The sequence below is a fragment of the Camelus bactrianus genome, chromosome 20, assembly GCF_048773025.1.
Source record: "Camelus bactrianus isolate YW-2024 breed Bactrian camel chromosome 20, ASM4877302v1, whole genome shotgun sequence".
In the NCBI taxonomy this organism is placed as follows: domain Eukaryota; kingdom Metazoa; phylum Chordata; class Mammalia; order Artiodactyla; family Camelidae; genus Camelus; species Camelus bactrianus.
In genome coordinates, this window is record NC_133558.1 from 40,681,191 (window position 1) to 40,696,452 (window position 15,262).

Sequence of the window (15,262 nt, forward strand, 5' to 3'; positions counted from 1 at the left end):
TCATTGTTTTATTTGATGACACTGAAATGAAATGCCACCAAGAAGAAACAAATTGTTGCCAAGTATAAAAATAAGATGCTATAAATTTTAAGATAGGATCATTTAATTATATAATTACAAAAATAAGCATATATTAGAAACTCATATTCAGAAATGCTGGCTGGTTTACCTGGCAACCATGAGGTAAAGTTTTTATTAACAAACTCCTTTTTAATTAATTAGGAGAGGGCATTGTGGCCTACAAAATGATAGAAACAAGTACTGATGTTTAAAGATATATGGTCCAGAGACACAGATTAGATTTCATACATGAAACAACTTCATTCCTATTGTTGCAATAAAATGAGCTTATCCTAGTAATTTTAATTCCTTAGTGTCTTTATAGATCATCTGACACAGTCCATAGTAATGACATTTGCATTTGAAAAATTTCCTAGTCTAATTCACTGAATGTTTGGTCTTCACGGTTAGTTACAACTTAGTATAAATTGGGCACATTTCCATTCAATGGGTTAGAAGGCCAGGAAGGATATTCTGAAGGTGCTTGAATCATAAAGGAGATATCGGAACATACCTAACCTCTTCTTCCTCTTCACTCTTATGTTTTATTTTCAGTTCTTGCTTAAGTGGAAGACAAAATATTGATAGCATTAATATAGAATTTTAATTCTACCTTTTTGAAAAAAAAACATGAAAAGTTAGCTACTTCGTTATGTGACAAAAATGGCTGTCAATTTTGTTTTCAATAAACTGACTTTAATGACCAACTCGCCAAGGGATCCCCCTTTGCTGATATGCTGCCTCCGCCTCTGCCGCCAAACTTTTCAACTCACCTCACCACGCCGGCTCCCAGGAGCAGGCTGACTTCAAAGGCTTGAGTCCGGCAAACTTAGAGGAGGGGACGCCCCCAGGCAAGGCAGCTGGGAAAAGGGAGAAAACCCTCTAGAACTAAAGGGGCACCCTATTCACAGGTCGCCACCGCCTATCCACGACCCCAGAAAGCACCCCGACTGTAGTGTGTCTGTCAGTCTCACGGCCTGCCTGACTGACAATCTATTGGAGGATGGGAGAAGATAGACTACCTGTGTGTTTGTTTATCCATCGGAGGAGGAGGAGACTATTATGTCTCTCTATTTTCCTGCCTATCTATCTTTCTATCTATCTATCTATCTATCTATCTATCTATCTATCTATCTATCTATCTATCTATCTATCTATTTATCTATCTATCTATCTATCTCTATCTACCTATCTATCTATCTACAGGAGGCATACCAGTAGGCTACTGTGTCTTTTTATTTGTCTGTATATTGGAGGAGGAGGTTAGTGTGTCTATATACATATCTACCTATTTGAGGAAAAGGAGGAGTCTAGTGTGTGTGTGCGTGTGTGTGTGTGTGTGTGTGTGTGTGCACGTGTGCAGGTCTGTCTAACAATGTATCTGTAACTAAAGGGGTAGTAGGCTAGTGAGTCTCTCTATCAGTCTCTCTATTATATGTGCATCTAATGCAGGAGGAATAAGCTAGTATGTCTGTCTGTCTGTCTATCTATCAGATATCTATATATGTACCTATATTTAATCGAGAAGAAGGAGGCTAGAGTGTCTATCTCTCTGTCAGAGGAGGAGATGACTAGTGTGTCTGTTTATCCAATGAAGGAGGAGGCAAGTAGTATATCTCTATTTGCAGGCCTATCTATGTACCTATTTATCTATGTATGTATATATTTATGTATGTATCTATGAATGTATGTATGTATGTATGTGTCTATCTATCTATTTTTCTATCTATCTATCTATGTATATATGTAGCGGAGTCATCGCAGTAGGCTGGTGTGTCGTTTATTTGTCTGTCAGTTGGAGGAGGAGGTTAGTGTGTTAATATAACTCCGTCCGTATTTGAGGAAGAGAAGGCTAGTGTGTGTGTGTGTGTGTGTGTGTGTGTGTGTGCACGTGCTGGTCTGCCTATCTATGTATCTGTATCTCAAGGGGGAGGAGCTACTGTATCTGTCTATCATTCTATGCAGGCATGTAATGGAGGAGTAGGCTACTATGTCAATCTGTCTATCTGTCAGATATCTATGTATGTACCTGTATCTAATGGAGAAGAAGGAGGAGGCTAGAGCATCTATCTCTCTGTCAGAGTAGGAGAAGACCAGTGTGTCTGTCTCTCTGTGTGTCTGAGAGTTGTCTCTATCTATATCTAATGGAGAAGAAGGAGGATCCCCATGTGTCTGGCTATGTGTCTGTCTCTGTATAGGAGAAGGTAGAGGCTAGTGTGTGTATCTGTCAACCTCACTTTCGATCTATTTTATAGAGGAGGAGTAAGAGTCTATTAAGTTTATCTAAATATTATCTAATGGAGGAGGATATTAGTGTGTCTCTCTACCTACGTAATTGAGGAGGAGGAGGAGGCTAGTGTGTGTATGTGTGTGTTTCTGTCTATGTATGTACCTGTCTATCAATATAATGAATGAGGAGGAGGAGGAGGTTAGGATATATATCTGTTTCTAAATGGAGGAAGAGGCTAGTGTGTCTGTCTGTCTATTTGTTTGTCTCTGTGTCTGTCTAATGGAGGAAGCCTCCCAGTATTCGACCCACCGGGAGGGATGCCAATTGATACTCTGAAGCAGCAGAGGGCGCCCCCATTGCAAGCTGAGGGGGACACTGGATGGAAACCCACAGGCTTGACTGGGCAGCCCGGGCCTCCCGCTTCCGCCCTCTCTGTAGCCGCCCCCCGCCCTGCCCACACCCCGACCCCTGACCAACCCGCACCCGCCTCCGGGGAGCCGGAAAACACAGAGGTGTGCACCTCGTGTACCTAGAGTAGCAGAGACCAGCCCTTGAACCGGACAAGGGGGAGATCTGAGCAAATACACGGGCTCGTTGGGGCAGCCCCGACTCCTCACTGCAGCTGCTGTCCGCAACGCGCCCGATTCCGCGGCGCAGGTTCACCTGGAAACAAGCATACTGTGAACAAGGGGCAGGAGAGGCCGCCCCCAGTACAGGCCGTTCTGGAGATGGGAGCAAAGTGTTCGGCTCACCCTAGGCAGTTCGTTCCCCGCGACATCCCTGTCCCCTGAACTCACCTCACCAGCATCCCAGGACCTTGCTAAAAAGGAGAATTAAATTCCGCAAACCCGGTGTAGCAGAGGCAGCCCCGAGGCCAGGAGAGGGTTAGATGGGAGGAAAATGACCAACGCGCTGAGGCTTCCCCCTTAGCTGCTGTGCAGCCTCTGTCTCTGCCGCTGACCTCTTACTCTCATGTCACCACGCCCGGTCCCAGGAGCAGGCTGACTTTAAAAGTTTGAATCCCGCATACTTGGGGTAGGGGAGGCCGACCCCAGGCAAGGCAGCTAGGGAAAACAGAGAAAATCCTCTGGCTCCCTAGGGGCACCCTATTTCCCTGTTCTGCCACTGATCCACGTCCCCAGAACGCACCCCTCCTATACTGTGTCTGTCAGTGTGACTGCCTGCATGACTATATATTGGAGGATGGGAAAAGCTAGTATATGTGTGTGTTTGTCTGTTTATCCAACGAAGGAGGAGGCAAAAAGTATGTCTCTATTTTGCAGGCCTACCTATGTAACTATTTATCAATGTATGTATATATTTATGTATGTATGTATGTATGTATGTATGTGTCTGTCTATCTATCTATCTATCTATCTATCTATCTATCTATCTATCTATCTATCTATCTATCTATATATCTAGCGGAGCCATAGTACTAGGCTAGTGTGTCATTTATTTGTCTCTCAGTTGGAGGAGGAGGTTAGTGTGTTTATATAACTACCTCCGTATTTGAGGAAGAGGAGAAGGCTAGTGTGTGTTTGTGTGTGTGCGCGTGCGCGTGCGTGTCTATCAATGTATCTTTAACTAAAGAGGAAGTAGGCTACTGAGTCTGTCTATCAGTCTATGTGTGCATCTAATGCAGGAGGAATAAGGTAGTATGTCTGTCTATCAGATATCTATATATGTACCTATATCTAATCGAGAAGAAGGAGGCTAGAGAGACTATCTCTCTGTCAGAGGAGGAGATGAATAGTGTGTCGGTCTGTTTATCCAATGAAGCAGGAGGCGACTAGTATGTCTCTGTATTTGCCAGCCTATTTATGTGGCAACATAGGTGGCCCGAGTAAGTGAAGGTCACAAGTGAGGACAGCAAACTGGAGAACACACGCCCCACCTAGAAGGGGCCACCTCTGCAGAGCAGACCACGTAGGCCTGGGCTCAAGGGGGACCACACATATGATTCTTTAGGAGAAGTTCTGAAGTGTAGATTTCTGCACAAGTCTCCTAAATTTGAAATGTTGACTCAATGTGTGGAGACAAACTGAACATATCCAGGGCCATGTTTAGTCTATAGCCCACTTGTGTTTTTATGTTTGCTGTGTTTCCAAACAGTTGGGTATAAATCAAGTATTTGTATGTAAAACCTTGCCTTTAGAATCGTATGTCTTACACACAAAAACACTGGGCCCCAACATGTAATAAAAATTGTGATTAAGACTCATAATACCCACTTCAAGAATTTTTCCAATGCCTACTAAAACTACAATCTACCTGTATCTAATTCTCCCCAATTGTCAATCAAATGGATAATTAGTTCATAAGATGGCTGAAACTAAATTATTAAAACAATTACAATTTGTTACTAATGTCATGGGTCTTGATGTTTAAAACTGCCATCTTGCATGGTATACTTATATATAATGGAATACAACTCAGCCATAAAAAAGAATGAAATAATGCCATTTGCAGCAACATGGAAGGACCTAGAGATTATCATACTGAGTGAGGTAAGTCAGAAAGTGAAAGAGAAATCCCATAGGATATCACTTAATATGTGGATTCTAAAATACGATACAAATGAACTTATTTACAAAACAGAGATAGACTCACAGACATAGAAAACAAACTGATGGTTACCAAAGGGGAAAGGGGGTGGGAGAGGAATAAATTAGCAGTTTTGGACTGGCAGATACAAATTACTGTATATAAAATAAATGAACAACAAGGTCCTACTCTATATACTACAGGGAACTATACTCAATATAACTGAATAAGAATATATATATAACTGAGTCACTTTGCTGTACACCAGAAACTATCACAACACTGTAAATCAATTAGACCTTAATTTAAAAAAAAGTCATCTTGATTATGCTAGGGCTCAGTGAATCTAACAGATATATTGCAAGAGTCCGTCACACAGCTTTAACCAAAAGAAGGCTCATGATTTCCTATTATTGCAATCAGAAAAACCCTGTTGACCTAATGACCTGGATGGGAACAAAAGGTGCAAAATCTTTAAAGGGTCCGACTCTACTTATTGAATCACTCACCACAAGCAAGTTTCTAAGACTGTCTGAGTGCCACTGAATCATCAGTGGTTAGAAGGGAAAAGGAGCTATTCTTCCAGGCAATAGATACTGCCAGTAATATTGCCAATAAACTCCTCAATCACAGAGGAAGAGACGGATAAAAGTCAGGCTAACAAGGCTGGAAAGCAGAGCACTGAAAGCAGCAGCATCTATCAAACCCCTGCTCTTCCAGAGATGTCTTATTTTTGAGATCTGTGAACTTACATGTATTACACGTACCCATTCAATAGTCCTTAACCAAGGGTTGTATCAGAATCTCAGGGAAGTATTTCTAAATACCTGTGTCTAGACCTGAGTACATTTATTCAATCAAAATCTTCAAGGGAGAGCCAGGAGTAAAAGCAGGAGGACCAGCTTCGCCATCACTTGCTCCCCACCTACAGCCACAGCCCTGCAGGGGAGCTGCACCCGGCTGAGCGTGGAAGCCCCCAAGGTGAAGGTGTACGTGGAGGGCCATGTGGCCACCAGCACAAGTGAATGCCCCTGCTGGCTGGCTGTCAAACATGACCTGACCTCACTTGCCCAGATTCTAGAACCTGGGATCCTGGGGGGCTCAGGACCTGTGGCTTGCTGCCTCCCCGGCCCAGGTGCAGTCACCCAGCTTCCCCTGCTGGGTACTGGGTTCCTTCCTCCTCCCACCCATCCCCAGGCAGGCAGCCAGCCCTTGCCATCACTTCACTCCACAAGCCTTCATCTTCTGTAGGCTCTGAGCCTACCACCCACTCCCAGGCACTTCCTAATGGGAAGTTGTTCCTTCTGGGGTGCAAGTGTGGCTGGGAGACAGAGCTCTGACCTTTCTGTGGGCACTACCTCTAGGCCCTGGCCTTGGCTTTGGACTTGTTTCCATGATAACAGGGCCTGATGTATTGTATGCAGTATACATATTACTATAAATAAAACACCTGTAGCTAGAAAAGACCCTGTATTTCAAATATCTTGTAAATAAAGTCAGTTGAGCTATACCTTGTCTGTCGCCTTGATATTTGCATTATAGTGGAGCAGCTTTGTTGCAACTGACATATCTCCAGCCAAGATGGCGTAATGGAGAGCAGTATTTTGACAGTTGTCCTCAAGATTTGGGTCAGCACCGTGTTCCAGCAGGACAGTGACACATACTTCTTTCTGGCATTGTACAGCCTGTTGGTATCATGCCAAGAAACAGACTGTAAGTGCCAGGCATTCCAAGTTAACATTCCTCAAGTTCCAGCAGTTCGTTATATTTAAAACAGATAAATTCATTTTCATTCTAAAGAATAAATCAATCAGTCTCACATGGACATGGTTGGCTGCTACATACCTTGATGAGAGCTGTCTTGCCTTCCTTGTCACGAGGATTCAGATCACAATGCCACTCTGTAAGGAGAGCCACCACTGCTGACTGGCCTGTGGTGCAGGCTAAGTGTAGGGCAGTCCTGCGAACATGAGAGGACTTTTTAGGAAATTAGAGCGTACTATTTCAAAGGTACAGTTACTCGCGTAATTGTAAACATTCAACAGCCTGCTATTCCTACCCCTTTAAAACTAACATTTAGTCTTCTTATCTTAGTTCTTTCTATGGGGAAAGAACAGTATTTATTAGCTCTTATTACTCATCACATTAATGGAAGAACTACCTGTTTGAATAGAAAGGGGATCCCGTTGAGATTCAGCTCAGCTTGGGTCTGACTTCTACTTTAACCCTGTCCCTTATTAGCTCTCACTTAGCCTGTCTGTGCCTCAATTTCCTCATCAACAAAATGGGCATGAAGTAGTAGTTATCTTACAGGACCCTGCTGTGATGCTTAAATGAAAAGCTATGCAAAGTGTCTGGCAGTTCCTTGCACAAAATAACAGCTCAATAATTGTTAGATAATGTTATAATTGTTACCGTTACTATTTTACAAAAACATTTCAATTAAATAAAATGATAGTGTATCTACTTTGCTGCTGCAAGGATGAGAGAGAACACTGTACTTCAATGATTCTAACATGTTCATTTTCTCACTCTTCAACATCTCTGACATGGGGAGGCAATTTAAAATTCATGTCTTAAAACCATAGTTGGCAACTCCTCCCAGGCAGCCCCCCTCGCCCCACCCTGCCCCTGTTACCTGTTCTTCCTGTCTCTCCTGTCTATGACATTTTCCTTACATATCAGCAACACCTCCACTGTGTCCAGATCGCCAAAATATGCGGCTTTGTGGAACTTGTTTAGTTCGAGCTTACGGACGGGATACCCAGGCACGGGGTTCTCACGATTCCTGCACTCTCTCTGACGGGCGCTGAAGCCCACCCAGCTCACGAACTTAGCGAGTCTCTTCTTCATCTGGCTTATCACCTTCCGACACCACTCACTTCCCCCCTGGCCTCTTACCGCCTCCCGATCTCAGCGCTGGCGCTACAGAAGAGCCACAGAGGTCTCGCTGCCACACCTTGGCTGCAAAGCTCAGCGGCTCGGAATGTTTCATCCGGAACAGTCGTAGCCTAGCAACAGCACTGACCCTCAACTGTCCCTCAACTGTCCCTCAACTGTCCCTCCAGAGCCAGTGGCCCTGTGAGTGCGCACAGAGGCCTGGAGGCCCAGTGTGCCCGGTGTGCACGTGGGAGCCTAAGGCATTTCAAATCTCTGCAATTGCTTGTGGGCCATTTTGATTCCTTTCAAATGTTGGTGCTAGGTGGCTGAGTGTTTTGGGACATTTCCAGAAGTTAGGCTTGCCCCTGAGGAAGTCATGTTTGTATGCGACTGTGGTTAGAGTGGAGTGGAACCACAGGATGCTGAAGGCCTAGTCCCCCAGAGAGCTCCCCACCAAAAATTTCTACATCTCCTTATCCCTCTGTTTATTCCTTTCCCCATCCCTCTGGGCCCCAGCCAGTCTCCAGGGAATTTAGCAGATGCAAACAGCAGAAAGCTGTTTTCATGGTTTCAGAGATTGTGGCAATATGTATCATTAAGTACAAACTTGAGAAACCAACACACGCTCTCCAGATGAAATGAAAACGTGTTTCCGCATGTCTGCTGACCCTGCTCTGTGGCTCAGCCTTATGTTTACACACTTTCTTCACTTTATGTTTTGCTTTTATTTCCACCAATTAAATCTTCAATCAATCCAAGATTTATGTGGGAGCATGGTATAACATTTGAGAACTTTTTAACCACGTAACTATGAAAACACCACATCAGTTACTCTGCAAGGCCACGCTGCTGGCTGACCACTTGCAGGAGGGGTGGAAGGCAGGGCAGGCCTCTTCTTCCTGCCAAACTCCATCCTTCCTCCCTTAGCTGGCTAATTATGGTTTCTGGCCCTGCCAGGATCAAAACTGCAGGGGGCGGTAGAGCTCCTAAGTGGCTGACACTCCTGGGAGCTGGTCTTGAGTGGACTGGACCTGGCAAGTGTTTTGAAGCTGACTCTCTCAGGGGCATTTCTGGGCCCCCACCTGCCCTCACCTGCAGCTCCCCTGACCTAAGGGAATGTGGTGTTACTAACTTCCCCATTTAATCTATCTTTCCTATTAGCATACACTGTTATTGCCCTCATCTTATAAAAAAAGATGTGTTCATCCTCCAGCTGCGGCCCCATTTCTCTGCTCTCCAGCACACACGCCTCCTGTCCCTGCAAAGGAGCTGTTCCCTTTCGCTTCCTCTGATTCCTCTCATTTTCCATCCAAGTGTGTCCACTCACTGCAACTGCTCACGACAGGGTCACCCACCACCCACCAGGTGCTGACTCCATGGGGAGCTCTGTCCTCTCCTCACACGGCCTGGCAGCCACACTTCCCACCGCTGCTCTCCCCGACTTCCTCAAGCCCTTTCTTCATGGGGCTTCCTGGGTCTCAGACTGCTCTGGTTTCCTCCCATGGCCCTGGCCAGTCTTCTCAGACCCAGCCCCTGAGTGCTGGCACACAGCACCTGAGGCTCAGTCTTCTGGCCTCTACTATTTTCTGCTGCCACCCACATCAGCCTTAGGGCTTTATGTATTAACTACAAGTCAGTAACTTCCAAACTGCTATTTCCAATCCAGACCTCCCTCCTGTATTCCAGACTCAAATACCCATTGCCTCTCAACGTCATCTCTTGGAAGTTTAATTGGACTTCTCCTGGGCCGGCCCTCCCCTTGGCCTGCCCTTTCCTGATCGTACCCTCCCCTGGACCTGCCCTCTCTTGGTCCAGCCCTCTCCTAGTCCTGCCATGACCTGGGTCTGACCTTACCTGGACATGCTCTCACTTGGGCTTGACCTCTCCTGTTCCTGCTCTCACCTGTCTTGCCCTCTCCTCTGCCTGCCTTCTCTTGGGCCTGCCCTCTTCTAGTCCTGCCCTCTCAGCCTGCCCTCACCTGGGCCTGCCCTCAGCTGGTCCTGCCCTCTCCTGGACCTACCCTCACTTGGACCAGCCTTCTCCTGGGCCTGCCCCCACCTGTGCTTAGCCTCTCCTGTTCCTGCCCTAAGCTGGGCCTGCCCTCTCCTGGGCCTGTACTCTCCTGCACCTGCCCTCTCCTGGGGCTACACTCTCCTAGGCATACCCTCACCAGGGCCTCCCTGTCCTTTGTCTGCCCTCCCCTGGGCCTGCTGTCTCCTGGTCCTGCCAGCTTCTGGGCCTACCCTCACCTGGTCCAGTCCTCTCCTGGGTTTGCCCTCACCTGGTCCTGCCCTCTTCTGGTCCTTCCCTCACCTGGGCCTGACCTCTACTGGACCTGCCCTCTCCTGGCCTGCCCACATCTGGGCCTGCACGCTCTTGGGGCCGCCCTGTGCTGGGCCTGCCCTCTCCTGGGCCAGCCCTCTCCTGGGCCTGCACTCACCTGGGCCTGCCTTCTCCTGGTCTTGCCCTCTCTCCTGGGGAATTATGCCAGAAAGAGAAAGAAAAATACCATGTGAGATCACTCATATGTGGAATCTTAAAAAAAACCCAAAATATAAATACAAAACAGTAAGACTCAGACATAGAATACAAACTTGTGGTTGCCAAGGGGGTGGGGGGTAGGAAAGGACAGATTGGGAGTTCGAAATTTGTAGATACTGACAGGCATATGTAGAATAGATAAACAAGATTATACTGTATAGCACAGGGAAATACATACAATGTCTTATGGTAGCTCACAAGAAAAGAGAATGTGACAATGAATATATGTATGTTCATGTGTAAGTGAAAAATCGTGCTCTACACTGGAAATTGACACAACATTGTAAACTGACTATAAGTCAATAAAAAAAATGTTAAAAAAAAAGTGCTCCATTCAGAGCTATGGTTACATGCTGATCTTTTAGGGACAGAGACTAGGTTGGAAACTAAATGTACAGACTGGGAGAGAAAGGGATTTCAACTATTCTGACCAATTCCTGTTGAATGAAACAGAGAGGCCAAGCTCTCCCATTTCAAAAGTGCCCAGTTGGTGAGAAGACCCACTGCAGGGCAGGAGAAGGGAAGGAACCTCCTTAACAAAGGCCCCAGATGAGAAAACGGCCCAGTGACACTCACTCAGCCCAGAGAGCCTTCAGCCTGAATGTGAACGTGAGGAACCCGGGCAGAAGTAGGCGTGAGCCCTTCCCTCACCTGCGCAAGGTGGAGGCAGCTTTCAGCAACCCCCCTCACCACCCACCTGTCCAGCCTTCCCCACTAAGTCACAAGAGAACTGGGTCGAAAGGATTTCAGCCTCATGTGTTTGGCCCTGGGCGGGGCTGGGATTCTCCTTCCATCTGAGTGGAGGGCAATGATGTCCCCAGAATAGGGTGTGTCTGGAATCAGCTGCTCCAAGTGCCCCGTGTGGGTGTTTTCTGGCACCACAATCTAGAGGGGAGGACCTGACAAATTCTGTCTGACGACCACCCAAATGCTTACCGAGTCTTTCATTAGTCAGTATTATAATGTTTGTAGTAAAGGGCTGAGCCCAGACACAGCAGAAGCTAACCTCTGTGCTACCTCATGAGATCTGCCCAGGCCACAGCATTAGATGTAATTTACCCTCATAAATTCCCTCTCCATTAAATTTGAGCTCACACTTGATCCTTAGCAACTTCAACAACCTCCCATTTAGGTTCCTGGGGAATGTTCTCACATACAACATCCAGGGCTTATGATAGTGACCCCAAAGCATCCCAAATGTTAAGAGACATGTACACCTAAGATACACTTCTTGGGGAGAGATCTCTCTATTAAAACAGCTACTCCAGGCAGTGGGTAAGAGCAGTGGTGTCTGAACACGTCCTGCCACACACAGGATGCAAGTCAACATTTGGACAGGCTCAAGTTGTGTTTATCTTTGTTCATGGTCCCTGCTTCTTTTTGTAAAGCCTTGTAAGTTTACTTGCCCACTGGTGTTCTGATACTCTTCCTACTCAAACTAGTAATTTCTGCTGTATGTATTTTTAATCTACTTAGAAAATGGAATAGTACTGATAGATTGACAATCTGTTAAGAGCCAATGAATGCAAACTTTCAAGTAGGTTCATAACAAAGATGTGTCTGTTACAATGAAAGCCCATATTGACAGGGTCTGTGAATGATTTGCATTTACTACTGGGGTTTTTTAACTCATATATAGCTAATTTGCATTTTCCCCAAATTCATTTTTGCTTACTAACCCTACAGTTGACACCCTTATGATTTAATTCATCAAAAGCAATCACTTAAGCATTGCACGTGGGCATGTTTGTGGCCTGCGTTCCTACAGGCTGCCAAATATGACACAAACATGAGGCTAAGTTCATCAGGAAATGAGTGTGCACGTGGCCCACGGCCACACCAACTCATCTACTGCCCTATGCCAGCAACCACAGCAGGAGGAGCCGTAAAATCTATGAAATTCTGCCAGCTCTGAGCCGACAACAGTACTTACAGGTGCTGGGGGCCTCGTGCCAGCCAGGGGAGCGCACACACGTAGTGCTGCTGCACCAGCCAGGGGCGGGGTCCAGCCAACACCACCGCTGTTCGGCAGATTGTACACTTGGACATTTCTGGCCAGTCTTCTCACCACTGAGAAAAGAAAAGGCAACACATATTTCTTATGCCTATTTACACATGGCAAACTATCACTTACCCCAAACTTCTGCTCTGTAGTAGGAGAAATACTGACTTCCTCAAACTTTGAATTATCTACACACAAAAGCAGATGAAAACTCTCCAAATCCACATTTAGCCAAACTCAGCTAACTAGGGCCTTGGTCTCTATGGAAGCTAAGTTGTTGTCAATAAAAACAAGGGAGTAAAAGTAGTAATACTGGGTTGGCCACAAAAGGACAAGGGACAAGGGGCAAGAGCAAGAAACTGGAAAAGCAGCTTCAGTTTTCCAGCACAGGTCATGGAGAGAGAGACAAGAGGAGTCCATCATCTCTGCCTCTAAATGAGAACTGACAACACGGGGGACGCCCATCTAATCCGGGCAGCTAGATTAGCTGGTTTCAATCATTCATTTCTTCTCATTCAACAGACACTGAATGTCTTCTGTGATTCAAAGAAAAGGCAAACATAGGGAGAAATCAAAGATACACTCAGGTCTCAATTAACTGCCCCAATAGGGACTTAGAAAAACATGCAAATTAAATCCATGTGTTATCTCCAAACTCCACTTTAGCAATAACATCATTTTTCTAGACCACTAATCTTTTGCCAAAAGAAGTCATCCATACTTGCTTTCTTTGAGCCATCAGCACGTATACTTTTAAGCCAAAAAAATATTTAGAGGTATGCACCAAAGCCTTTAAACAATACTACAAAGAATTGTAACACCACTATAAACTGGTTTCTCAACATGTTAATAGCAAATGAAAGCAGAGATTTTCAATGCCAAAAAGCACTTCATCAGCAGAGAAATGTGCTATCAAGTAACGCGACCAGCAGATTTCAACAACCGACACTGAAAGCCAGTGACAAAACACTGCTTCGTACAAATTTACTGAGCACAAAGCAAAGCTCATGAACTTTTGTCAGTGACAGAGTATACTGATAACTGTAAACACATTTAGAAATCCTGAAGTTATCACTTCAGAAGAATGTAATTTTTATTTCATACACTAAAATATTAACAATTGGTGGGGGTTGGAAGGTAAACTATGTCTAATTGTTACATTTTTATTCCATCATTATGTATTTCCCAAATTTTCTTTCTACTTTAAACTTTATGCTATACTAAAAAGCAAAATGCATCATGAAAACACTAAGTTTGTCTGCCTTCTTACTTCCATGTCCTTCCAGTGTCTGGTGTACACCCTCCATCGCCCTCAGGATAAAGGGGAACCACTGTAACGGTGTCTGGGGCACCTGGCTGCAGATTCCTAAGAACGGTATCATTGGTATTCCCAGGAATTGACACCTAAAGATTTTAATAAACTGTAAAGCACTTGATTTGAAAACCTTGTACAAGAAATACTTTGAACAACCAAATACTCAAAATACTAACTGAAGACCAAGTCAAGAAGCAGGTTCTGTACTATTGGGACCTAAGGATGTGACTAAGAGTTGATGAAGGCCTCTCTGCACATGGCCAGCTCCTTCTTGAAAAGCCCCTGTAATGATTTGATCCCTCAGCCCCAGTCCCCCAAAAGCCCCCATCACCCAGGAACTGAGGCCCCAACTGACTACCCTCCGTCAAGTTCTACAGAAGGAACATGAACTCCTTCGGCGCTACGGTACACTAGTTAACTCTTGATCTCCACTTTGCAATCTACAGCTGAAACTAACACACACTTTTTCCTACAGGAAATAGTGACCAGTTCCTCCAGACCACCTGCTGTGGGTGCATAGAAGAGCTTGTACTGGTGAGGATTTTGCTCTGTATGCTCCCAGCGAACATTCAAAGTGCCGGTGGAAGGGTCATACACCAAGGTTCCTCACGGTATTCAAAGGTTCTGAAATGCACAGAAAGCACACCATGCGTGACCCTAACAACCGAGCACACACGAAGCCCAGGTTTACTGATGGGTCCCGGGAGCCCTAGAACACAGGATCCCTTTAGTAGGCACCCCACAAATACCTGCTGAAGTAGTGAATAAAGGAAAAAATGTCTGTGATCATCAGGTACATGTCTCATCCCTCCACAAGTTATCTTGGCCTCAGAGCATTCTGAGTCTCAGAACAGAGTTTGTTCACTTGTCTGTGTTATCCTAGAAGGTAATAAACACCTTTCTCCAAGACCAAAGACAGATAACTCCAGTAAGGATATTAAAAGCAATTTAGATCTTTGGGGGGAGGGTATAGCTCAGGGCTACAGTGTATGCTTAGTGTGTGCATGAGGTCCTGGGTTCAATCCCCAGTACCTCCACTAAAAAATAAATAAAACATAATTACCCCCCACCCCCAACAGAGACAAAAAAAAAAAGAAAAGAAAAAAGAAAAAGAAAAAGAGCATTATTAACATGCATTTTAAAAGTTTAGCAAAACTGTGTCACCCCAGTTTTTCCAGTGGAAGATGTGATTCCATCCCCATGATGGTTACTAAAAAAGCCACAGGAGTCCAGGTTCACTTACTGGTCTTGCCTCTTCCTGTCATCCGACCTCCTTCCACATCACAACACAGGGAGGACAGGGTGATGGTGTAAGGAGTGTCAGGCTTCAGCTTCTGCAGGACCACACTGTTCTGCTGTCTGCCTATCCTGGTCTGGAGTAAAACAGGGATAAGTGTCAGCTTTGCTCTCTCTCCAGCTCACTCATCTGTTAGGAAAAGCTCTTTCTCTGTTTGAGGCCTTTGCCAAGATCTGGAAACATCCCACTGTGAAAGTTTAAAATGTATCCTAGGGTATCATTTTAAATGTAAACGAGGCCCCTTAAATCATAAAAAGAATTTTAAGCCTTAAACTACTGATCTTAAAAAGATATTTCAACTGTCAAGAGGCCAGCACTGTGAAATTCCATCCAAAAGCAAAATAATAATAATAAGTGGGACTACAATAGACTAAAAGAATGATGCACAAC

The 15,262-nt window shown here is 45.2% G+C and overlaps 1 pseudogene; it reads right to left on the reverse strand.

The window, feature by feature from the left end:
- The window catches only part of LOC123616999 (inner nuclear membrane protein Man1-like), an 82,296-nt pseudogene that overhangs the window by 4,454 nt on the left and 62,580 nt on the right, over positions 1 to 15,262 (reverse strand).